This window comes from Peromyscus maniculatus, chromosome 15, assembly GCF_049852395.1.
Source record: "Peromyscus maniculatus bairdii isolate BWxNUB_F1_BW_parent chromosome 15, HU_Pman_BW_mat_3.1, whole genome shotgun sequence".
NCBI lineage: Eukaryota > Metazoa > Chordata > Mammalia > Rodentia > Cricetidae > Peromyscus > Peromyscus maniculatus.
Window position 1 is genome coordinate 55,846,196 of NC_134866.1, and position 26,192 is coordinate 55,872,387.

A 26,192-nucleotide genomic window follows, 5' to 3' on the forward strand; every position below is an offset into this window, starting at 1 on the left:
ATACCATCTGTTAAGGTTCAGGAGGTCTCACTTGATCAAATCTAATCCATCTTAACCTGGAACAAATCCACAGTCTCTTGCTTCCTGTGGAAACAAAAGCAGAGCCTCCTTTCCAAAGCAATATATACTTAGAACCAAATTTTGAAGTCAAGATACCTTTAAAATATATATATTGGTTTAACTCAGCAGCCTTTACAATCAAATGTCTCTCTCCAGTTATTGTCTTATTGTCTCTTTAAAGACTTTATTTTTAAAAACTATTTATTTCTTTATATAACTGTCTATATTCATTTTCCTCTCTCTTCCAAGCCTACATATATTTTTACACACACTGTAAACCATTTAAAGTTTTATTTCATATGAATCTGCCTTATTGTGAATCTCTAATCCTTTTTTGACCAGGAGAGATTTTAAACTGTTAAACTGTGGCTAACACCAACACTGCTGACTCCGCCCCCTTCGCTTCCCAACATGGCAGAGGTTCGTTTACTGCCTTCTTTGGGAGCCATGCTCACTTCCGACTCCAGGCGGTGGTGGGTCTGTGCCTCCATCAGGCAGCATGTAGCCCAAAACCTTATTATTATTATTATTATTATTATTATTATTATTATTATTATTATTATTATTTGGACTAGCGAAAAACTAAATCCACCACATGTTGCATGGCTTGGAGACACCTCAGACATCCCACAGCCACCACCACATATCAGATGAGGGGCAGGGCCAGATCTCCCACACTCACATTCTCGGGGGCCAGCTCACACCCACCCACACATCCCTCTACTATGCTGCCCAGGTGAGGCGAAGGGCCCATTCCCCCAGGGCTGCTGGTGGTGAGGGGTTGGGGCAGGGTGCCACAGGTGAGGAGGGGCAAGAGGAGGGGCCTCTTTCCTTCACCCACGCCACCACATGGCAGAGTAGGGAGGCAGGAACCACTCTCCCACTCTCATGCTCTCAGGGCCAGCTCACCCATGCCACCTCAAACACCATCAGCTCTACTGTGCTGCCCAGGTGAGGTGCAGGACCTGCTCTCCCAAGTATTGCAGCCAGTGAGGGGCAGGGCCAACTCTGTGCAAGAGTTGGTATCAGGAGTCGTGGACATCAACACAGACTGCAGCTGAAAGAGGACCATGAACCCAGACGTGGGCCCTGGCAGCAGCCCAGGCCTATATATCACCATGGCCCTGGATGGCAAGCAAGCCACCTACTTCAGCCTGCTCCTCACCACTTTTATCTCTTCAGATCTCTCTCTCTCTCTCTCTCTCTCTCTCTCTCTCTCTCTCTCTCTCTCTCTCTCTCTCTCTCTCCCTTCCTTACCACACCATACATCTCACCGTAATAGTGCCTGACTGCCCGGTGTACTGTCCCGGGCATGTGTGTGGGTCTCCTTGTCTCACTCAGTCTCTGATGGTGCTGGGCAGGGCCATGCTCTCTCCTTGGAGCCCAGGATGCATCCTCAAACTGAATCTTAAGGATAGAGAACATATTAAGTGCTGAAGAAGGGAGATCAGTGTGCTCACAGGGAGTAAGTGAGCTGAAATCTCCAGGAAAAAAAGCCATGTCTGTGTTAGTGAGTCCACAGGCTGGCACGTTTGAATGCAGTGAATATAGAGAATTGGAATGCTGCAGATCCAGCCCAATTATCTTGAGCAATCATTAGTCCCTGAATAGCAATTCACTGCCCACCCCTGCGTCTGACCTAGCATCCATTGACTGTCACTTAAAACCTTTTGGAATGTGTTAACTAAATAGATCATTACCTTCCAGCAACCCAAAAGCTAAAAATATTGTCAACATCTTAAACCTACTGCAGAGATCCCCCACTTTTCTATAACCTGCCTGCCTAATGCTAATGTTTCTACCGATGTTTTAGGTTAGGCTGTTTAGTTTTGGCCTTTGTTCCCCCTTGTGTCCTGGCAGATTTTGCCTCAACTTGACACAAGCTAGAGTTATCCAAGGGGAGTAGGGAACCTCAATTAAGAAAATGCCTCCATAAGATCCAGCTATAAGGCATTTTCTTAATTCGTGCTTAATGGGGGGGGGGGGGGCAGCCCATGGTAGGTGGTGCTATCCCTGGGCTGGTGGTCCTGGGTTCTGTAAGAAAGCAGGCTGAGCAAGCCATGGGGAGCAAGCTAGTAAGTACCACTCCTCCATGGCCTCTGCCTCAGCTCCTGCCTCCAGGTTTCTGCCCTGTTTGAATTCCTTTCCTGACTTTTTTCAATGATGAATGGTGCTTTGGGTGTAAGTAAGCCCCAGGTTTCCTTGGTTATGGTGTTTTGTCACAGCCATAGAAACACAAGTTAATACCAGGATAGTGGAGTATCACTGTGACAGATGCTGACCATGCTCTTTGCGGGAGGATTGTGGAAAGACTTTGGAACTTTGAACTAAAAGAGCCATGGAGTGTTAAGAGCTCAGTGGTATGTTCTTCAGGAACTTGGAATATAAGAACCTTGAGGGCAGTACAGACGATGGAGGCCCAGCTTATGAAGTTTCAGAGGGATGTTTAAAGGCTCTATCTGGGTCATTCGTTATTTTGAATTATGATGCGGTGGTTCTGATCAGCTGGGACTGAAGAATCAGTTTTGATTAACAAGAGACCAGCACCATAAAACCTTTGTGTTACTGGGACAATTGATGCTGATTCGCTGGAGCTAAGAAATTAGCAGTGATTGAGACCAGAAACAGAGGCAAAATCTTCTGAGAAGTTCTTCCTCGGAGTCATCACACACAAGCTGTGTGTGTGAAGCAACTGAGGATATACTTTGTGCTGACAGCTAAACTTTGTAGTGTAAGAGTCACCCAGCTAGTGCTGGTTTTGAAGACACGAAGGGGTCATGGAGAGCAGCTGAGGCTTGGCACTGTGAGAGGCCAGGAGAGGCCATTGGTGAAGACAGCCTCAGTGGCAGTCGAAGGCCCAGGGCTGGAGGGGTCATGCAGAGGAGTTGAGGCTTGGCGCCATGAAGAGAGCCTAGGAGAGGCTGTTGGTGAACATGCAGACCAGCTGCAGCAGAAGACCCCAGCATTTTGGAGACCCCAGCACCATGGGAGGACCACCATGGACAGCAGCAGTAGTGGAGGAGCCTGCCAGAGCCTAGAAGACAGGCTGTGTGTGCTGCAGAGGACAGGCTGCAGACCTGACCCAAGGCTCTCAGAGGAACCCAGAAGATCGTAAGTGAACACTAGATACTGGACACTGAGTTAGTTACATTTCTGGAGTTTGGATTTGCTCTAGTTCAATTGTGACTGTGCCCTGGTTCTTCCCTCTTAGTATTCAATGTATTTTTTTATATTACAGGAGCCCACAGTGAAGAGACTGAATGTTTAAAGAGAGTTTGAGGTTTTGAAAGAGACTTTTTTTATTATTTACATTGGTGCTTTGCCTGCATGTATGTCTGTGTGAGGGTGTAGGATCCCCTAGAACTGGAGTTACTAGACAGTTCTGACCTGCCATGTGGGTGCTAGAAATTGAACCTGGGTTTTTTTAGAAGAGTAGCCAGTTCTCTTAACCACTAAGCTCTCTCTCCAGCCCAGGCATTTTGTATTTTTAAAGACACTGAATTTTGAAGTGTTCAAATTTGTGAAAACTGTGGGACTATTAAAGTTTGTAAATTATTCTATGTTGTGATGTTGATGTTAACATGAGATCTTGGGGATGAACAATGATGTGTTTGTGTGTCAAGTTGACAAGGGGTCAATTGTCCTGGCTGGTTTTATGTCATATTGACACAAGCTAGAGTCATCTGAAAGGGGGGACCCAAATGAGGAAATGCTTCCATAAGATTCAGCTGTAAAGTGTTTTGTTTTTTTTTTTAATTAGATGGGGGGAGGTTCCAGCTCATGGTAGGTGGTGCCATCCCTGGGCTGGTGGTCCTGGGTTCTGTAAAACAGCAGGCTGAGCAAGCCATGGGGAGCAAGCCAGTAAGTTGCACATCTCTATGGCCTCTGCATCAGCTCCTGCCTCCATATTGCTGCCCTGTTTGAGTTTCCATCCTGACTTCCTTTGATGATATAGAAGTGTAAGCCAAATAAACCCTTTCTAAGTTTCTTTAGTCATGGTGTTTCAACACAGAAATAGAAACCCTAAATAAGACATCTTGATAGGCTGGGGAGATAGTTCAGCCATAAAGTACTTGTTGTTCTAGCCTGAGAACCTGAGTTAAGAATCCCCAGCACCTACATAAAATATCAGGTGAGGCAGCACACACCTGTAATCCCAGGGCCACCCTAGCTGAATCAGCAAGTTCCACGTAAAATTGAAAACTCCTGTCTCACAATCCAAGGTTGGTGGTGTTCTGAGGGACTGACCTCACTTCCTATGCATGCATACACATACACTTAAACACACATATACACAAATAAGGAATATGCATTGATTTATGCAACCATAATAGCCTTATGAAGCCATTCCACATTAGAACATTTATGTGGGATAACCTGAATGTGTTTCCAGGCCATAGTCATTCACATTTGGCTCAAGAATAAATTCTAATCCTCTTTGAGATTAGAACTATGTTTACACACATACAAAGAAGAGACACACTTCCCTCCAACCCAGAGGGTAATAAAACATGTTTGTCAAACACATGAACCTAAAGGAAGTTTACATTTGCTATCCAGGTGTTATTAAGGGACAGGCATTCTCTTACCAAGTACAGGCAAACAATACTAAAAACCCCACACCCATACCCACAGAGTCAATCCCAGTATTAGACATTTCCTCTCTCTGGCTTTAACCACCTCAGCTGGCCCTCCTAGAACATACTGTTTTGAAGCTATTTGGTCAACCTGCATTACGTGCTTTCTGCTGGGACTGGGAACCATGGATGTATCACAGGTTATGTCCAGGTAGATCTAAGTCTTAAAAGATGGAACTAAAGCCATGAGGTCAGTAGGAGGTGGCCCCAGCTGAAGAGGTGTTGCAAGAAGAAATGACACTGAGCAGGAAAACCTTGAGCTCCTGTGTCTTCCCTGAGCCCTGCTCAGCCTGTTCCTGTAAGTGCAGGTGGAGTGAGGCACCGGACAGCCTGGAGGGGACAGGAGCAGCTAAACAGTAGAAGGCAGTGCCGTGCTCACTAAACACTTCCTGGAAATGTGCTGTCTCTCAATTAATTGCCTTTGTTTCTGCTACTGTCCACATGTCTCCCTCTCTCTCTCCAATTCCTTGTTTTAGGACACAGACCAGGAGGTCCTATGTGCCCACCCGACTCCAATATTACTGGGGACTGTAATGCTCTCAAGTCGGAGTCTGATTTGTCTTCTCAGTCATTCCTGATCAACTTACATCCCCCAAGTTCGGGGGCTGCCTGGCTTTGGTGCCTGCTCTCTCGTCTATTGCGGCTGAAGTGGAAGGAAAACTCAGACTCTCACTTTGTGAACTGGCAGGGAAGCCCCCATTACTATCTGGCAGCTAGCGAGAAATCAGAAGATGTGAAGGTCCTTGGGAATGGATCCCTTCCTCATGGACAGCTTTGGGTCTCATCTCCTGTGCCCTGGAAAACACATTAATTTTACAACGAAACAGTGGTAGATAAAGGAAGATGGAAATATGGAAACTGCTCCCCTTTAAGACCTAACTCAGTATCATATAAAAGGATAGCTACAGATTAGACCAAGGGGGAGAAGTTGGAGCTAAGAGGGATTTGTTGAGCCAGCAAGGGGAGGCTAGTTTCTCATGGTAAGCATGGCTATTTTTATAGATTTTTTTTAAAGTTATTTTAACTGTGCTCTATAATGTGATTTCTGGTGGAAAGAATGGGTTCTGAGTGGTGTCTTTGGCCCTGGGTGGAGACAGGAGTTAGCTGCCAGCAGGATTAAAAGCTTAACAGGAGCTCAGTGCATTCTGTAGCAGAGGCTTTCTAGTAAAGGACAAAAGCGTACCACGCCCCTCTCCTAAGAGTTAATCCAAGAGGGCCTGCCAATTCCCTAAATAGGAAGCCACACTTGCTCACAGAGTAGGAAACAGTAAAAAGCCTGCCTAAAGTGTCGGAATGTTGACCATTGCCCATTCCTACCCCCTGTAATAAGTGCTGTTATAACACTATGCTGTCTTACTGAATGCTTTCAAAGCTGATCACAAGGACTGGGAAGCTGAGGGGAGGCCAGAGCACTTCAGCCATGCTCTGTGGAAAGTGAATTAGAGTTCTCAACTTACACAGTCCTCACCACCCTGGAGCAGGACACTGAGGCCCAGAGAGATTAGTGTCACTGGCCTGTATTCACACAGCCATAGAGTGGCAGCCACCGTCTCAGAACTAAGTCAGCCTGGCCATGCTTTTGACTGTCGCACACTGTCCCCTGAGGTTTCTGCTGCAGGAAGTCTTTTTTCAGCACTGGACCCTGAAGCTACAAAGGAGTTCCACATTCTTCCAGTTCCCCACCAAGACAAGAAGCAGGAGCTACAGTCTATCGGAATGGGACAGAGAAAGCCTCCCAAACAGTGAGCAACACTGAGCTTGTGGATTACAAACACACCACTCTGATACACAAGTGTGTACTGGAACACACTCACCCAGAAGCTTTTAAAATCCATACAGCTAAGTGACTATAGTCTCAGTGTTATGATACAGTGCGAGGGAGGCCCTGGCCAATGCAGCCAAGAGAGAGACAGAGATGCTGTGTGCATGGCTGTGCAGCCAGCGCTCAGGAGAGGGGGAGGGGAGAGAGAGGGAGGGAAAGAGGGGGAGGGGAGAGAGAGGAAGAAAGAAAGGGAGGGAGAGGGAGGGAGAGAGGGGGAGGGGGAGAGAGAGGGGGAGAGAGAGAAGGAGAGAGAAGGAGGGAGAGAGAGGGAGGGGAGAGAGAGAAAGAAGGAGGGAGAGAGGGGAAGGGGGAGAGGGGGAGGGGGAGAGAGGAGGAGAGGGAGAGAGAGGGAAAGAGAGGGAGAGATGGAGGAAGAGGAGGAAGAGAGGAAGAGGGAGGGAGAGAGGGTGCACACCTCGTGGGAATAGAGCGAAAGAGGTGGGGGAGGAGGAGTTTTCTCTTTAAAGAAAACTTTCAGGACAAAGGGCAGGGCGGGTTCCTAAGGGGTGGACCAGAATGCCAACACTCAGTATCTGATGTACTTACAGGCAGGCACACACTGCACACAGGAGAGGTTGTGCTGAGGGTTTTCCTTATGTTCCTCCCCAGCTGGTACCAAGCAAGAACCATGTCTTTTATACAGCTGAGCACTTCTCAAATGTATTTCATCGGTATCCCCTCAGACAAGGCGGCCTTCTTCCTTCACACTCTATAGTGGGCAGTTCCCTGTGTTATCGGCCAAGGAGTTGGTTTCTCCCGAGGTCCAGACCTGGTAGTTTGAATTAAAACAACAACAGAAATACCTCTTATTTTCTGTATATGAGATTGTCATGAAATATTTTTGGATGTGGTTTTCAGAATATATCCAGACATACTTAAAACATGGAAGGCTTCCAATATCCTGGAACCCAAAACAATCAGAAGGACTGCTCATGTCTACCACACACTGCAACACTTCCTGAGGGCGTCTCCCCCATATCCTCAGTTAAGAAGAGTGGAGCCTCCTATCTCTGTCAGTGTGCAGTCCAGCTCCCTAGAAACACAGAGGAGGATTGCCTAACTCTCTTCCTCTTTGAGAAAACCTCTTCCAACCAGTCCTCCATTGTCATGGAGCTGGCCCTTCTCTGAGTACAACAGGAGCAATTACCAAAGCTGAGTAACAACAGGTAGGCGTGTTACTGTGTCAGAATGAGGCCCGACAGTCCAATGTGTTTCTGGATGCTTCCGCCCAGCTGCTCACTTCAAACTTCAGTTATGAGGAAACTCAACAGATGCCAACATGGCAGCTCCCCACTTATTCCTACCAAAGGAATTCCATTTACTTTTCAGGTCATGAGAAGATGATTCCATTCTTGAACACAAACATAAAGGCTCAGACAAGCCTGTGTCCTTGGGTTCTTACCTGTGGGTATCTCATGAGTACAAGATCAAATGCAGACCCTCCAGGTGAGAAACTTACTCCACTCTTAGGTGTGGACTCTTTCTCCATGTAAGGATTCTGTCCTTAACTACGTCACCGTCACCGCCCTGCGACAGTGTCCCAGCCTAAAAAGCGGGTGGGCCCTCTGTGTGCCTCCCTTCTCTTTCTGCTCTCTCCTTCTGTCTGTCCTCTCTCTCTCTCTCTCCCCCCCCCTCCCAATAAAGTTCTAAAAAGGTAACCATGGCCTGTGATTCTTCCGATCAGCACTCTCCTCTGGCGGCCAGTCACGAGCGCCGATTTAACTAACACTCCATATACCACTTTTGAAGAGAATCCTGTGCTTAAGTCTCTGTCAGCACCTCTTCTTGGGCTGCTGAGAAGGACCTGTAGACAAGTTTGATGATCCATGCTTGATTCCTGAAACCCACAGGGTGGAACGAGGGAACCAGCTCCCTCAAGTTGTCCTCTTGCCTCCATACATATGCCCACACAGCCATAAGTAAAAATGAAAGATGAATGTCAAAAGAATAATGCTGGGAGCGTGAAGTTGAATTTCTACCTCCTGACACTCATACAAACAACATTAGGGAAGATCATGGAAGTATTTCTAGGATCTATGGAATTTGTAGCATTCTAAAACATTAGCTCTTGAAGTCTCTTTAGGGTCTTCTCAGATATGCAATGGCTTTCTTCAGAGTTCCGAAGTAGTAATACAGGCTTCCCCTCCCCCCACAACCCCAGGATGTGACCTCTCCTGGCCCTCTGACTTCAAATAGCACAGGCTGGTTTCTCCAGCTAGCTATCTCTGCAAAGCAAGGCTCACCATCCTTCCATGTTCTCTGAATCAACCAACACACACACACACACACACACACACACACACACACACACACACACACACACAGGTTTATTGTCAGAATGCTGCTAGAGTGAAAAGCAAACCTCTCATGACTGGAAATGGGATCTGTGTGCTATAGTATATTTGTTAAATGAAACACTAAATTGCCTGAGATGCATCAGGGCTACATCTAGTCCAGATAAATGATAGTGAGCAAAACAAGGAAAAAACAGGGAGCTGACATGAGACTGCTAAAGAAAAATACAAAGATGTCTTTCTTCCCAAGGACACACAAGAAACTACTAACAGTTTCACTGAAAAGAAGGATCAACTGTAGGATGGGGGTTGGGAAGCGGTCCTTTTCTGTGTCTATTTCCAAACATACAGCCATATTTTAACAATATTTCTTAGAGGAAGGAGTTGGGAGGGAGTGTCACCTGCCTAAGAGCATCAGAAAACCAGCTTTAGCTACCCTGAAGCTGTCCTGGAGGATTCAGGAGAAAAGGAAGAAGAGAGGCAGGGGTGGGAGGAGAGGGAAGGGGAGAGAACCCAGTTCCTGTCCCATACACACCCGGCTACTGGCCCATTCAAAAGCACCAAGGAGTTCCACATTCTTCCAATTCCCCAAGAAGCGGGAGCTAAGACGCTACAGTCTATCTGAACGGGGCAGAGGAAGCCTCCCACACAGTGAACAACTCCTAGCCTATGGACCACTAACACACCGCTCTGCTACCCCTAAAGCTTTGAGCTTTCTACAGTAGAAAGTTCTCATAAATGGGTTATTATCCCAAAGAAAATGCTAAAGAAAAAAAGACATATTCAACTGTGGTCGTTAAAACACAATGGGGAAGGCTTTCTCGGGAACAAGATTATATAACCATGGCAAGGCCGGTGTTGAAGCAGGGGAGAGGACAGTTGGGACTCCTAACCAAGGAGCAAAGGATACTCCTACATGGAAACATCAGAAGAAAGAAGAATCTAGGCTAAATTAACCAGATCCCTGCTGAAGCCAGGCCAGGGTAAACAGACATCACCTGGGAGATGGTGGGATGAGACAGTGAAACCGCGTGGAGAGTCCTGTGAGGCCACCTTACTAGGATTCTCTACTGATCTTGGAGTCTGACCAAAGTTTGTCTAAGCGAAGAACCTCTGCAGAGCCAAGTGCAGTTCTTAGTTCAGTTCACCACGCTTAGGTTTCTACTTTAGGTCATGGGAGAACAACTATCTCCACCAAGCAGCACTTACAGGATACATGTAAGCACTCCAAGATTTGGCCATAAACCTTAGAACTCAGAAAGTCTGCTTCAAGTAGGGCTTCCTCTGAGAAAGTATAAGATCTATACTTGAGAGCATAAATCTAAAAGGACTCCGGTGTTTCTAGTTTAATTGGCAGGGAGAGGGTACCTGTGTTTCAAACTGTCCAGGAGGACCTCCTGTGTGGCCAGGACTGATAGCTTTACATTTTCTCTGTGCTTTTTCCCGGTGTGGGTGTTTCCCCACCCCATCCCTGTCTGCACTGTGGATTCTCAGCGTTTCGGCTCTCTTTTCCCCACCTGCAGAGTCCTTCCTCCTCCTGCTGGGTCCCACTTTGATGTCCCAAATGCTAAAAGCACAACTCCCTCCCGTGACCCACTATTCACTGGAGAAGGACAGTGGCTTACACTTCCACAAGCAAAATATGTATAAACTAGTAGCCATCAGAGACCATTCTGTCACACATAAACTTCTCATCTGACTGTATGAGAATTATATTAATTTCCTTGTTCTTTTGGTTTGTCAGTTTGGTTTGGGTTTTTGTTGTTATTGTTGTTGCTGCTGGGTTTGGGGGGTGTTTTGTTTTGCTTTTGGGGTAGAAGAGGTTTCTTAGTGATGGTGGTGCTGGGGACCAAACCAAGGGTTTTGCACTTGCTAGGCAAATACTCTGCCGCTGAGCTAAATTCCCCCCCCACACACACACAAACCTGTGTTCTGTGGAAAAGCAATGAAACATCCAAGTTACCACACGGGGAAAAGAGGCTGCAGTGAGAGAAATGGGAGGGGATCTGGACAGGGAAGGGCTTGCAGCGGCTGTTCTTCCTCTGGATCGGCATCCACATCCTAAATCATCCGAGGCCACTGCTTGGTGGCGATCAGGAGCTTGGGTTTCTGTTCTACTGGTGTCCGATTTTCTTGTTTTTTACCCTAGGCTCTTTGGTCGAGTCATTTCAGGTAACAGGTCCACATGTGCACATGTGCCCTGTGATTGTTTCTGGGTAAGACAAGTCGCCCCCTCTAATTGAAGATGCTTTGTCCCTAAGTGATTCACTTCCTTTCAGCATCTCAGCTCATGCTTAAGGAATTTAGTTTTGCAACCAGATGTAGCTATGACTTCTGTGATTGCGCATCTGCTCTTAACAAACACAAAAAGAATGTTTGATGCACTGGCAACTCAGTATCCTAGACTGTTTGCTTTCTTCTAAAACTGCTGGCCTCCTGATGCCAGAGGCCTCGTTTAGTTCTGGTGCACTTTTTGCCAGGTGTTTCCAAAGAAAAGCTTTTGACTCTGCCTGTCTTGTCTTTGACTCCTGAGACTTGAAACTCAGGATTTCCCACGTGCTGGGTAAGCTAATGACGAAGCTGTTTCCCGGCCTCTTTTACAGCCTCTCACTAAGCTGCCCATGATGGCCTTGAATTCATTCTGTAATCTATGTGGGCCTTGAGTTTGTGCTCCTCCACTCCTCCAGGTATCTGCGATGAGAAGCCAACACCACCAGGTCAAGCTTTGACACTGCTTTGTAAAAATTTCAGTTTCACCCTCTCTGATATTGCTACATATATTTAGTTACGTGTCAAGCTGCTACCAGGCTTCGTGCGGTCCTGGCTTTCCTGTCATGGAGCAGAATTTTCTTTTCTTGCTTTTTCAGTGTTTGCAGGGAACCAGTATTCCTAGCTTCCCTTTTTCTATAATGTCCGTGTGTTCTGCATTCACCATTCCCCTTGGCTCCTTTGACCTCCTTCCTATGCTGGACACCACAACTGGTAATTTGGACAAACACAGAAGGCTAGACTTCTTTGTCCCCTGGGGCTTACATTGTGGCCTCTTGTCGTGCCTATTTTTAGCCCTGTTAACCTCTTTCCTACCTAGGCCCCCCCTCAAGCTATGTGTTGCTCCTTTGGCGACTAGGTTTAACTAGGCAGATTAACACTGCCACTAGGTCTCATACCCCATCCTCCAGTTCTCCAAGTCATCCCTGCTCCATCAGCCACCTTCCCCACAACTGACTGCTCTCTGCCAAAAACCAACCAAACAACAACAACAAAACACATAGGCAAGGCTCCCTCAGGGGAAATATCCTTTTCCGCCATCCTTTTGTATCCTTGGATCTCTTTAAGCTATTGTTCTATTTTGTCCCCTACTCTGTCAAGTCTCCTAAAGACTAATCATGTCAGGTGTGGTGGGGCACATCTTTAATTCCAGAAAAAGTAAAGCAGAGGTAGGCAGAGCTCCATGAATTCAAGGACTACCTGGCCATCCAGGGCTACATAATCAGACTTTGGCTCAAAAACAAAACAAACAAACAAAAGACTAATCTGAACTGGTTTCAATTCCCCACTTCCCCAAACACTACCTTCAGTAAGAAAAAACAAACAAAAATGAAGTGAAATATGCATATGGAAAATATGCAAAGACAGAGAATGGAGAAGAAAACATTCCTATTCCATCTGTCTGCTGGAGAAATGTATTAATTGACTAATTAGTTTCAGGATCTCAAGTCTCTCTTCAGAAAAAAATACATTGATTTATATATTGCATGGACATATATGTGTGTTATTTCATATTATATACGTTTAACACATTCCCAAACCTATATATGTACATAAACATTGTCAATTTTATACATTCCTGTGTTTGTAGGCATATGTGTGTGGCATATGCACATGCATGTGCAGGTGTATGTACAACTGTGGAGGTATGTGTGTGCAGTGTGTTGGAATGTTCTTCTCTACTACTCTCCCCTTATTCCTTTGAGGTAGGGTCTCTTCTTGAACCTAGCTCTAGTGATCCTTCTGTCTGCCCCACTCATTGCCAGGGCTATAGGCATTTGAGGGACTACACTTGACTTTTTTTTTTTTTAAGATTTATTTATTATGTATACAGAAGATGGTGCCAGATCTCATTACAGATGGTTGTGAGCCACCATGTGGTTGCTGGGAATTGAACTCACGACCTCTGGAAGAGCAGTTAGTGCTCTTAACCTCTCAGCCATCTCTCCAGCCCTACACTTGACTTTTTATATGAACTTTTTATGGAGTTCTAGGACCTGAATTCTAGGACCTGAATTCTGGTCGTTATACTTGAATATCAAGCTTTTTAAACCACTAAGCCATCTCTCTATCTACCTACATAGTTTATGTTATAAATAGATTGCTAAAATTTTATATCTTAAATAGCTTTCATAGTGAGCATACTTAGACACAATTCTGCTGTGGATATCACTCTATATAAATAAAACACTGATAGCCAGTGACCAGGCAGGAAGTATAGGCAGGACAAAGAGAGAGAAGAATTGGGGAAACAGGAAGAAGGAGGGAGAGACACTGCAGCCACCGCCAGGACAAGCAACATGTAAAGATGCCGGTAAGCCACCAGCCACGTGGCAAGGTATAGATTTATAAAAATGGGTTAATTTAAGATAAAAGAACAGTTAGCAAGAAGCCTGCCACGGCCATACAGTTTATCAGTTATATAAGTGTCTGAGTGATTATTTTATATGTGGATTGTGGGACTGCAGGGCTTGGTGGAGCCTGGAGAGAAGCCCTCCAGCAACACAATTCATTTTTTCTAATGTCTTCAAAGTAGCCAGTCACATTGATTTGCCTTGACTTGTGTAATCAATTCCATACTCACAGATGTTTGGATCAACCTCAAGCTGAGTCCTTCAAAATTCCTGCTTTACGAAAAGGACTATCAGATATTCTAGGCTTATAGGCTGAACATGGATGTCCCAACATTGCAGAGGAACCCTGGGTGACTGTCCAGGCAGCCAGATGTCTCTGTCATTTCTATAGTTTTGGAAGTTGCTTTCTCTGCACTTCCTGTTTACTCAGGTAATATTTTATCCTTCTTGGGTCTCTGATGGGGATTGAATACTATACAGTTATAGTTTTACAGTTTTACTTGTTACCAAATTCAGAAAAGAAACTTACATAAAAGACATAAAGTTTATAAGGTTGAGAAACATAAAAGCTTAAGTTGTTTATCTAAGAAGATGTTTTAAGGTCTTAAAAGATATTTTTTAGGATGGTAATACAAGTTATGACAGAAAGTGGTTTAGTTATAAAACTTTGTACTAACATAGGATAGATAATACAGTGCTTTCTCTGAATTTGCCAAATACAAATGAACTGGATATTGAAAATGTAATCTTTACTTGATAATTGTTTTTATTGTATACAGTTTTACTAAGTCAAAGTTAAAACCTTTTCTTTTTATTTAGACAAAAAGAGGCAACTGATGCAGAATATTTGTACACTGTGTGAAGATGTGTTGTTATGATTGGTATAATAAAAAGCTGAATGGCCAATAGCTTGGCAGGAGAGATAGGTAGGTATTCTAGGCAGAGAGAAAAGAAGATATGAATCAAGAAGCAGGAGAGACACCAGAGAACATGGAGAGGAAACAGGAGGTGCAAGATGGAAGAGAGGTAAAAAGCTACAAGGCAACATATAGATTAATAGGAATGGGTTAATTTAAGTTATAAGAGCTAGTGGGCAGCCAGGCAGTGGTGGCGCACGCCTTTAATCCCAGTACTCGGGAGGCAGAGGCAAGTGGATCTTTGTGAGTTTGAGGCCAGCCTGGGCCATCCAAGTGAGTTCCAGGAAAGGCGCAAAGCTACACAGAAAAACCCTGTCTTGAAAAAAAAAAAAAAGAGAATGATTCAAGAGCTAGTGGAACAAGCCTAAGCTATAGGCTGAGCTTTCATAATTAATAATAAGTCTCCTTATCATTTTTTGTGAGCTGGTGGCCCAAAGAAATTCTGCTCATAGGTCTCATGGTGGCACCTATTTGATTACTCAGCCTTATAGGGATGAGTTTCCCTGAACAAAACTTTGCAGGTCTGAGAAGAAGGCCAAGGTGATAAGGATTCACAACATGACCTCATCATGCCTGGCGGTCCTAGTCACTTCTGCCTAGCCATTTCCAGGTGAAAACATCTCACGTGACCAGGACCCCATGGCTTTGCGTGGTTGCGTAAAGCGCTCAGTGCAGCCATGTGATCTATGCGCATGTGTGGAATAGCCACATGGGCCTGTGTGCGCAGGTGCAGCCCAGCCTTTATAAGCTGGCACCATATTCCCGGCTCCATCTTTACTCACATGTCTTTTCCACAGGCCTGTGCACATCTGTCTCTCTCTCCCTTATCTTAATAAAACTCTTGTTAGTGGATTCTGTTGTATTTTGTGACGTTTCCTAGCAGGGTAAGAGCTCCGCCAATGAACCAACACAAGGTCTACAGGATCCCAGTCTTCTGGACATTGCCATGATTCAAGATGTAGGTAAGAGATACCATTCAGCAGCAAGACTAGCATGCAGAGGGCAAAAGACAGCTCAAGGCTGCCATCCTTCATGGCAACCACTCACCCCATGGGAACTTCACTGTCTCTCTAATCCATTTCCTCCAGGGCTCTCCACCCCTGGTCAGCAGGCATAGGGCAGATGGGAGGGTCAGCTACCCCATGCACTGAGCCATTGGAAAATGAGATATGCTCCCCTTCTTGTAGGTACTCTTCAAGAATCTTACTCTTTGAACCCCTCTTACTGGGCAAGAGGCAAAAAGCACAAATTTCAATGCTTTTTCCCAGGCCCAGTAGGGCAGGGAGGTGGGGAAGTGAGCTAATGGGCATAGGGTCAGTTCTGTTATAATTGTTAGCCAGAGGGAACTCTAACCAGCTGGCTGTGGTTTTCAACACAAGATGCAGAATTTATCCTTCCTTGTCCTCTGTTTTGAAAAGTTTCCACACCCCAATAAGCCTCTGCCGACGCAGCAACCCAAATCAGACCAAATCAAACTGAATTAGGAAAAGCCTGGGTTTAATGGATAAAGTGCTCCCAGATGATTTTCCAGCCCCACAAAGAGGAGACAGGGAAGAGAGACTAAAAAGCCATGCGTCTGTTTTCTTGGGTGCAGTTTAAATACTCTGTGTCAGTGGTCTTTAGCATCTCTGGGGGAGGAGTGGTGTCTGGCGGGCTTGAGACAGGGCAGGGTTTGGAGAGAGAGAGATGGGGGAGGGGAGGGGAGGTGGAACTTCCACCGGAACAGCTGATGGGAACATTACAAATAGACTTGGAACAGAAATGTGCCCAGGGATATTTTCAGAAACGTCTAGCAATGTGACTTTATCTTCACACCTGCTTGGAATCACTTAAAACAAACAAACAAAAACCCACATGCATAAGCAAGATAGTAATTTTATCTCCTGTGGTATCTTTGCACACATAAGCTGTTTCTTCCTGACTCTAGAGCTACAATCTTGAAAGAATGGATAAAATGTCCCTTTTTACTTAAAGGTTGTGCTTGTGTTCAGTCTGAGCATTCAGTTCCCCAGGAGCAGCCTCAGCCACCCTGAGAGACAGCCATTCACTGACTAATCCTCCTGCTGTAGGGCCTGAAGGACAGGCTGGGCAAGCAGCCGGCAGAAAAATGACAACCTCTGTATTTGGGGCTCAGAGTAGGATCTCTGGCAACCTCCAGTCATTCTCCTTCGAGACCTTGCTATGCTCTGAAGAACAGTGCAGGGGGCAACTGCTTTGAACTCACACTAAGATCAAATCCATGTCTATCACATCTCTGCCGGGAAGTCTTAGTCTCCTAACCTCCCAGTCAGCTTTCTTAGCTGCAAATGGCTAAAATGCTCACCAGCAGTTGCCTCCCCCTTGATTTCAGGGCCTTTACTTTACTTGCTCAGCAAGAGCCTGTTGGTAAGGCACTAAGAGGTTATCCTAGGGAGAGGTGTGAGTACTGTTGGTTGCTTCCCCACACCCTTTCTTCCTTCCTGGAGAATCCACTTCTCCCCACCACTCCCCCTTCCTTAAGGAGAAAATGAAGTTATTTCCACTCTGAAAGGAGCAAGCATTCCTTCCCACCCCACCCACCCCACCCCCTAGTATTTGGGTCAAGAATGAGCCTGTGAAGCAATTCAAACCAACTACTAAAGGTGAGGTTTGCTGTGGAGTAATTTCAGAACAGCCTATTGATTCCTCTGCTGTGGCTGTTCCCAGAGATGCGGCACCCCACCACCAGGTGTGGGACCCCAGGAAAAGGGCTGCAGCTACCAACAGTAGAGACCTTCAAACCAGCTACTTTAGATTTTTGTTCTTTATGAGCATTTTATGTAGCGGTAACGCCCGCATTACCGATACCCGTTCACCATGTCCGAACGAAATAGAGACAAGAGACAGCGAGTCATTTGCCATGGCTGAATGCCGAATGCCTTTTATTGAAAGAGGGAAGAAACCTTAAATACAGGCTTACAACACAAATGGAGGATCCCCAGAGGGCAGAAGTTCGATACCAATGGTCTACATTCTAGACCCAATGTTCTACATTCTTGCATCTAAGTTGTTTACACCAAATACAGGATGCACCTAAGTTGTTTACACCACAAGCAGGATGTAGGAACAAAGAACCTCCGGTAAGCTCTCCAGTGATCCTTAGGTGAGAAGGAGACCAGCAGGGAATCTGAATAGGGAGGACATCTGGTAAAGGTCAGCAAGCAAGGCTGCAGCCACTCACAGTCGGGGGCCAGGGCCCATGGCGCCCACAGGTCCCCCCTTTTTATTAAATGAGCTTCTGACTTAGGTTGCGTGGGACGTCAGCAGACCACCTTACCCGTCATAGAGACACCTGCCCAGGCCACACAAGTGCTCTGTCTTAGGTTGATGGCCGCCCCCCAATCATTACCCGTCTCTGAATACTCATTATCATACAGACTCAACCACGTGAGCTGTAGAGTGACTGCTGCCAAAGATCTCAAAGTGGCACTGGGCTTGCAATCTGTGCGACACAGAAAAGACCAACAGAAGTCCTAACCCACCCATAGCCAGGAGGCTAAAGGCAATTGAACCATTCCCTATTTAAACGAGCCTTACCGCAAATTGGAGTCCTGTAAGGTGGTATCCCATAAGCAAATGGAACTTGAGTATTAATAATTTACAACTTACAAAGCCAATTATAACGTATAAAAGTGGAATTAAATTTATCATGCCCAATAAAAAGAAAGATTTAACTAACTGTGGTAGCTACTTTTGCTGCCAGGGTCTCCATTGTGCTAGCTGTAGTAACCAATTATGAAATAGCAATCCCAGAAACAATAGCAGCAGTGGCCACCACTGCTATAACAGCAACAACAGCAACAGCGATGTCAGAGTCTCTTCTGGAGCGTGTGAGCATCATCTGTGTCTAGCTGCCACGGTCCACTGGCATGGACACGGCTCCAGGAACAGGAACCACCAAGGCCCATTTTTCTTGATCCCAGCACTACTTAGGCTGGCAGGTCTGCAAGAGAACAACTGAGAAACATAAAGAAAACAGAAAACAAAAACAGCAAACAAGGAACAGAACTAATGGCCTCAATAATGGCTACATTCAGGCTCACAAATTTTGAGGTATCTTCAAAAAGGCTAGATGAATTTCAGGAGGCAAATAAATGTTGCACAGAGCCATTCCTGAAAAGTAGATACTACACCAGCTTGAGGGGGGTTGCAAAATGCGAAAAAGGCTTAGCTGGCATGCTACTGTTAACAAATGAAGTTCATTGACCTTCAGAGTTATCCTTAATCTCCAAGGTGATACATTCTCAAAGTTTTAGAAAAAGTTACCATACATTACCTTCTGAGGAATCCAACCACATGGCTACAGTTCCTAGGCTTACAATAATGTTTGCCAAGGCTGGCCGTATTGGGCTCTCAATCCCCATTGGCATCAGAAGGGGAGAGTTTTTTACTAAGGCCCAATAGGTCTCTGCCATTTTGGGATTCAGCAGCAGCCACAGGGCGCACACAGTGTTCAGGAACCCAAAGAGGAACTTCATTGTCCTGCGGAAAGACACAAACAGATCCCCGGGCCCACACCAACACTGGATCGGGTCCCCTCCAAGTGCCAGTAGAAAGATCTTTCCATCGCATCAGAGGATGATTTGCAACAGGAGCCCTCCAGTGCTTATCTGCAGCAGATACTCCAGCAGAATCCACCAATAAAAAATTTAAAATATATAAAACAAGGGAAAGAATAGAATGTGGAGAGGAGAGATGAGCCCCTAGCTCCCCCCTTTTTACTTTAGCAATATAAGTTTTTAAGGTTCGATGGCAGCGTTCTACTATAGCCTGCCCTTGAGGATTATAAGAAATACCAGTCTTATTCACAATAGAAAAATCTTGGCAGAATTTTGAAAATCCCATACTACTGTAGGCGGGACCATTATCAGTTTTTATGCATTTTGGCACTCCCATGTAAGCAAAAGCATGAAGACAATGATTCTTTACATCCTTAACCTTTTCCCCTGAATGGACAGAAGCAAAAATTAGAGAAGAATATGTATCAATAGACACATGGACATATTGTAATTTTCCAAAGGAAGGCACGTGTGTGACATCCATCTGCCACACATGATTAGGTAAAAGTCCTCGAGGATTAACTCCCAAATGAGGAACAGGTAAAAATTCCACACAAATAGGGCATGATTTAACTATCTGGATGGCTTGTTCCCGGGTTATGCCTGTATGATAACGGAGAGATCCAGCATTAAGATGATAACGCTGATGCAACTGAGTAGCCTTATCAAAGGCAGAACAGACTAATGTGACAGCCATACGAGTAATGGCGTCAGCCCTCTGATTACCTTCACTTAGAGGTCCAGGCAATTGAGTATGAGCTCTAATATGGCCCACATAAAGGTTATGTGAGCGGGACCATATAAGTCCTTGTACTTGCAATAAGTATTCATGAATGGAAGAAATGGATGGTATGTAGGCTGTTGTTTCCAAAGGCATAATGGCATGTGCCACATATTAACTATCGGTATAAATATTTACACTCTCATCAGAAAACATCTGTAAAGCAAGCAACAGCGCCTGTACCTCTGCCACCTGGGCAGAAGTGCCCTGGATTTTTATTCTCTTTACTATGTTACCAAAAACCACCACAGCAAAACCACGTGAAGTGCCATCAGTAAATACCACACAGGCCTGAGGAATAGGAGTCATTTGTACTATCTTGGGAAATATAACAGGATGCAATTTAAAAAGTTGACACACATCATTGGAGGGGTAGTGAGTATCAAACCGACCCTGCATGGAGCATGTCAATATGGCCTAATCATTATCATTAGCTTGCAACCATGCTACTTGAGACTGGGTGTATGGGGTCACCACAATATCTGGCTCCTTACCAAAAGTTTGAACACTGATCTTGATTCCCTTAAATATAATCTGAGCGACAGCCTGTGGATAAAGAGTGATGATTTTTGCTGGAGAAGCTGGGGAATGTACCCATAAAATAGGACCTGTTTGCCAAAACATTCCAGTAGGTGAATGAGTAAAACAAAATATCAAATACAATAAGGGAGAATTAAGATCTATATACTGCACGTGAGCCTGTTTCAGGGCCTCTTGCACACGTTGTAGGGCTACACGTCCTTCAGCTGTCAATTTATGGGGAGATGAAGGGTCAGGGTCGCCCTTTAAGACATCATACAAGGGGCGAAGCTGACCTGTTGGAATTTTTAAAGTGGGCCGAAGCCATTGACTATCTCCCAGAAAGGTTTGGAAATCATTAAGTGTGCGTAGCTGATCCGTACGCAGAGTAATCTTTTGTGGGCGTATGCCCGTGCGTAACAATTCATGACCTAAATAATGATAGGGAAAAGATACCTGTACCTTTTCTGGGGCTATCTGTAAATTAGCCAGGCTAAGAACCTCTTGTAAATTAGAAAAGGCATCAAAAACAAGTTTTTTATCTTTAGCAGCCATTAATATATCATCCATATAGTGAATTATATAAACACCTGGAAAAACTTTTCGAACTGGAGCTAGGGCCAAAGACACATAAATTTGACATATAGTAGGGCTATTGGCCATTCCTTGAGGCAATACCACCCACTGATATCTCTGATAAGGTTCCTTAAGATTTTCTGAAGGAACACTGAAAGCAAAGCGAGGACTGTCCTTGGGATGCAAAGGAATGGTGAAGAAACAATCCCTAAAGTCAACCACCATTAAGTGCCAATGCTTAGGAATTGCCACAGGCTGTGGCAGGCTGTGTTGCTCCCATGAGAAGCATGGTTTTATTTACAGCTCTAAGATCCTGTAATAGCCTCCACTTTCCTGATTTCTCTTTAATAACAAATATAGGTGAGTTCCAAGGTGAAGTGGAAGGAATGATATGTCCAGCATCTAACTGCTCCTTAACCAATGCATACGCAGCCTCCAATTTTTCCTTAGTAAGGGGCCACTGCTCCACCCATACAGGGTCATCACTCTTCCAAGTGATTTTTATCGGTTGTATTATTGAAGGCTACTGTGCAGTGACCCCTATGGAAAAGACCCTAATCCTCTAGTATCGCCAGGACCCCTAGTGACATAGTTTTTGTCTGCCGCAGGGAGCGGGTCTCCTTGCAACATTTTCCCTAAGCCTTTTCCCCGGGCAGTAGCCCTGACTCTTCAGCATCTGTTGTACAGGCTGTGTAGTAAGCACCGCTCCCATGCCATCCAACACATCCCGTCCCCACAAGTTCACTGGAATGTCAGGTAGCACAAATGGTTGAAAAGTTCCTGCATGACCTTCCTCATCCTTCCAATTTAAAAGTAGCTTGCTCTGTAATGGTGTCTGAGCTGTGCCAATACCTTGTAGGTGAGAGGTAGAATCTTTAAGGGGCCAAGCTTTGGGCCAATGTTTTAAAGAAATAACTGAAGTGTCAGCGCCAGTATCTAAAAGACCCCGAAAACTGTGATCATTAACTTTTAAATTTAGCATGGGTCTTTGTTCTAAGGTGGAAACCCAGCATGCTAGAGGGCCCATAGAGCCAAATCCACCCTCACTTCTGTGTGGTTTAAGAAAAGGATTATTAGTATGAAAGCGGGGCATCAAAAGCAGTTGTGCTATGCGAGCACCCTGGGGAATAATTGTCACCCCTTTACCAGCCTCAACCATAATTCTAATTTCTCCTTCAGAGTCTTCATCTATCACTCCTGGAATTACTCTAATACCTTGCATAAGAGCACTGCTCCTGCCCAAAATCAGTCCTAAAGACCCTGCAGGTAGTGGACCCATAACTCCAGTATCGAGAACCTGGGGACCCATCTGAGGTGTTAATACTGTTCTGGTGGAGGTGCAGAGGTCCAATCCTGCACTTCCAGGGGTGCCTCTGATAAGGTCTTGGACAGAAAGGGATTCCTTTGAGGAACAAACTGGATGGGATGGTGGGAAACTGGGGATGGGGCAGGTGTATCCAGGGCTCCGTACACCTGGCTTCGGAGGGTCCAGAGCGGACCCCGCTGCCCGTTTCCCGACGGCGGTAACATATTTCCCTGAGCATCAACCTTAGATCGGCACTCATTACTCCAGTGATGCCCCTTTTTACATCGCTGGCAAAGTCCCGGTGTCTTTGCCGTTGCTTGGGCTCCAGGACAATTTTTCTTAACATGACCTTGCTGGCCGCATCCAAAACAGGTTTTTGGGCGGTTTCCTCCAGAATTAATCCCCCTTCATGGCTGAGGCCATTACCTGTCCCATGATGTGATGCCCATCTATATCTCTACATAGTTTAAGATAATCATTTAAGCTCTTATTTTTATGAGGCCTAATGGCCTCCTTGCAATATTTATTGGCATTTTCAAAGGCCAGTTGCTTTACTATGGGCATGGCTTGATCAACATCCCCAAATATTCTCCCTGCTAGTTGAAGCAGGCGATCTACAAATTCTGCAAATGGTTCTGACGGCCCTTGAATGACTTTAGATAGTTGTTCACCAGCAGCTTTATTAGGCAGCCCTTTCCACGCTCTGGTAGCGGCCACACTAATCTGTGCATAAACTGCAGGATCATACAAAATCTGTGCTTGTAAAGTGGCATACTGCCCTGTACCCGTGAGCATCTCAAGATTACGAGCCGGGAAGCCTGCAGCAGCATTTCTATTAGCTGTAGTTTGACAATGTTCTTGAAACTCACTCCTCCAAATTAAATAATCCCCCCCCCAGAGAGAGCAGCGCGACACAACTGCATCCAATCACTAGGGGTACAATTTAAGGCAGAAAAAGATTCAAGTATAGCGGTGGTAAAAGGAGCATGGGGCCCATACGACATTACAGCTTCCTTGAGCTGTTTGATGCTTTTAAAATCTAGAGGATTGTGCTCCCTTTGTCTCTGCCCTTGAGCATTTTGAGTCTCTATAACTGGGTAAGCAACTCCCCCCCCGTCAATCCCTCCATGGATGCGGAAGGAAGGACCTCCGTGTTGCAAAAGTCAAGGTTATGGGTTGGAGGTCTATCCTTGCGAGAAATCTGTGATTTCCCTCTTAGGCATCTAGCATCCTTTTCTGATCTGACTTCTACATCACCACCCTCTGAAGATGACTCTGCAGAATCGGAAGACGACTCTGCCAAATCAGAAACATCAGAAGTTTGAAGGGTTCTGAGAGCCTCCTCTATCTGAGACTCCTCCAACACAGCTTTAGCTTCATTTAAATGTTCTTGGACTTCAATATCATCACTAAGCAATGCATTCTTAACCAAGCGCCACAAAGAAAAAGTAGCTAAGGATACGGAATCAGGCCCTTCTTTATGCAAATATTTCTGTAAGTCAACCTTGACCTGTTCCCAATCTGGTATATTAAATCCTCCAGAGACTAGAAACCAAGGACTAGCATTCTGGAGGATTTGAACAAAATCTTTAGCCGTCTTGCTCTTAATGATAGTGCCTTGCCGCCTCAACAGTCCAATTAATTGTTCCTCAAGGAGTGACTGTGAGCTAGCTGCACCCATTTCAATTCACTCTTACCTTTGTTTCCTTTTTTCTTTAAAATGCCAGCCGGCCTTCCAAGAGTGTCCGTCAGCTAGGTCCTTCTTTCTCAGATCTCGGTAGGAACCTCCATTTGTAGCGGTAACGCCCACATTACCGATACCCGTTCACCATGTCCAAGCGAAGGGCTGCGGATTAAAAATAGAGACAAGAGACAGCGAGTCATTTGCCATGGCTGAATGCCGAATGCCTTTTATTGAAAGAGGGAAGAAACCTTAAATACAGGCTTACAACACAAATGGAGGATCCCCAGAGGGCAGAAGTTCGCTACCAGTGGTCTACATTCTAGACCCAATGTTCTACATTCTTGCATCTAAGTTGTTTACACCAAATACAGGATGCACCTAAGTTGTTTACACCACAAGCAGGATGTAGGAACAAAGAACCTCCAGTAAGCTCTCCGATGATCCTTAGGTGAGAAGGAGACCGGCAGGGAATCTGAATAGGGAGGACATCTGGTAAAGGTCAGCAAGCAAGGCTGCAGCCACTCACAGTCGGGGGCCAGGGCCCATGGCGCCCACAATTTTAAAGTATTATTATTTAATGTAGTTAACTTAGTGTTTCTTGCCCTTATAGCCAAAGGCACCCTAAGAGTTAAGGAATGATTTGCTATTCCCAGAACTTCTTTGTTTCCGATAAAGCTACCTGGGGCAGCACGCACCACTGAAAAGCAGCCCCACCCCCAGCCTCAGCCCTGAGGGTGAGGTGAGAAGGTGATACAATCTGAGTTTGTGTGGCTTATTATCAGTGAGCCATTTTGTTTTTCCTAATGAGCCAGAAAATTCAGTACTGTTTCAGTAAATAATGGAATCTCTGGTCCCACTCTCAGACCTTATCAGAGGTGCTTCTGTGTGCCGTGGACAGCTGTCAATGCAGAAACCCACCATAAGTCAAAACTCAGAGAACGAGTGTCAGAGTGTCCAGCCACAAAGGGGACATCCATAGCACACTTCCTCTGCCCAGGCTCAGCTAACATCGAGGAGGGGCAGCGACCAGAGTGAACATGACAGGACCACGGTATTCGTGAACTCCAACTGCACAAAACCAAGCCAGCCAGCATTCCAGTATGGAGTGGGGATGGACTCCAGAGCTTCCATCCCCGGCTGGTGGCTTCTGGGGAAGGGGGAATCAGTTTTCTTTAAGGGTGTGGCCCCTTCCTGCAATGTGGCTGCTCTCAGCCCCCACTGGCTTAGCTCATGGGCTTCCCCCTCTCTCCCTGCCCTCTTGTGCAGCTGCCTAGATTTCCAGCTTGCTGCCCTGAGGTTTCCTTTTCAACTTCACTAACACCGTCCTTCAGTTTCCTTTCGAGTTCCTTCTTAAATTCTTTTATTAGCAAAACTCAGAACTTCAAGAGGGACCCCAATTTTCCTGGTAAATGTGATTACTCTTGTGGGATCCCCCCTCAAATTTCCAATATTAGTAGGAAGTTCAGCACGATGTTTAGGGAACAGAAACTGTTTTTGAGGTGGGTATGCGAACCAGTTTTCACTCGAGATGTAAATAAGTCAATAATGGAAATCAAGTAGTGGGAAATGCCTGTCTATCATGTCAAATGTGGTCTGGAGTCCTGGAACCCTGACTGGGAGCACTCAGGGAAGGAAGAAAGGACAGATACATAGATACATGTACAGAAAAGTGGGGTGTGTTCTCTGATGGAGTGGCACCTACTACCTCCCCAACCCAGAACCTCAAGGTTTGTCTCTTATATATAACACAGGCGAGGGGTTGAACGACCTCCATAGGAGGTCTCTGTAGGGAAGGAGTCTCAGTTGCTAGTTAACATGCACACTGATCAACTAATCATACTTGGACAGGAAAAGGCTTTGCTTTTCTGAGACTGACCCAGATGGGAAAAAGCTTTGCCAATTTCCCACGGGTCCGAGATCTTGGTCTTTGTCAACAATACACACTCAAGGCTTTCTCTACTCTACTCTATACGTCTGTCTATGTCCCTTCTACTGCCTACCACCCAACACAGACGTGTGGAAGAAGGCTAGATGTGTAGCTCTGTTGTAATCAGGTGGGGTAGACCAAGAGAACCTCAGAGATAGCAACCCTGAACTCTGGGATCTCTGTTAATGTGAGCCAACTTTTTGTTCACGAACTCCTGCAGATGAGAAAAATGAACCCTCTAATTAAAACTGATTTTAATTGGGTCCATTTATTTCATACCAGAAATAACCCAATTAACCCCATTAGTGACTGTAGTTACAAGAGCTGAGGCATTAAATTCTTGTTCAGATAACATTGTAAAATCTGAATCTAGCTGCTTTGCCCCCAAAACTTCTTAGAAGGAATCCAAATCACACTGCAACCCCAGCATGCCATCTCAGAGGAGACAGGTTGAACCACGGCTCAAACTA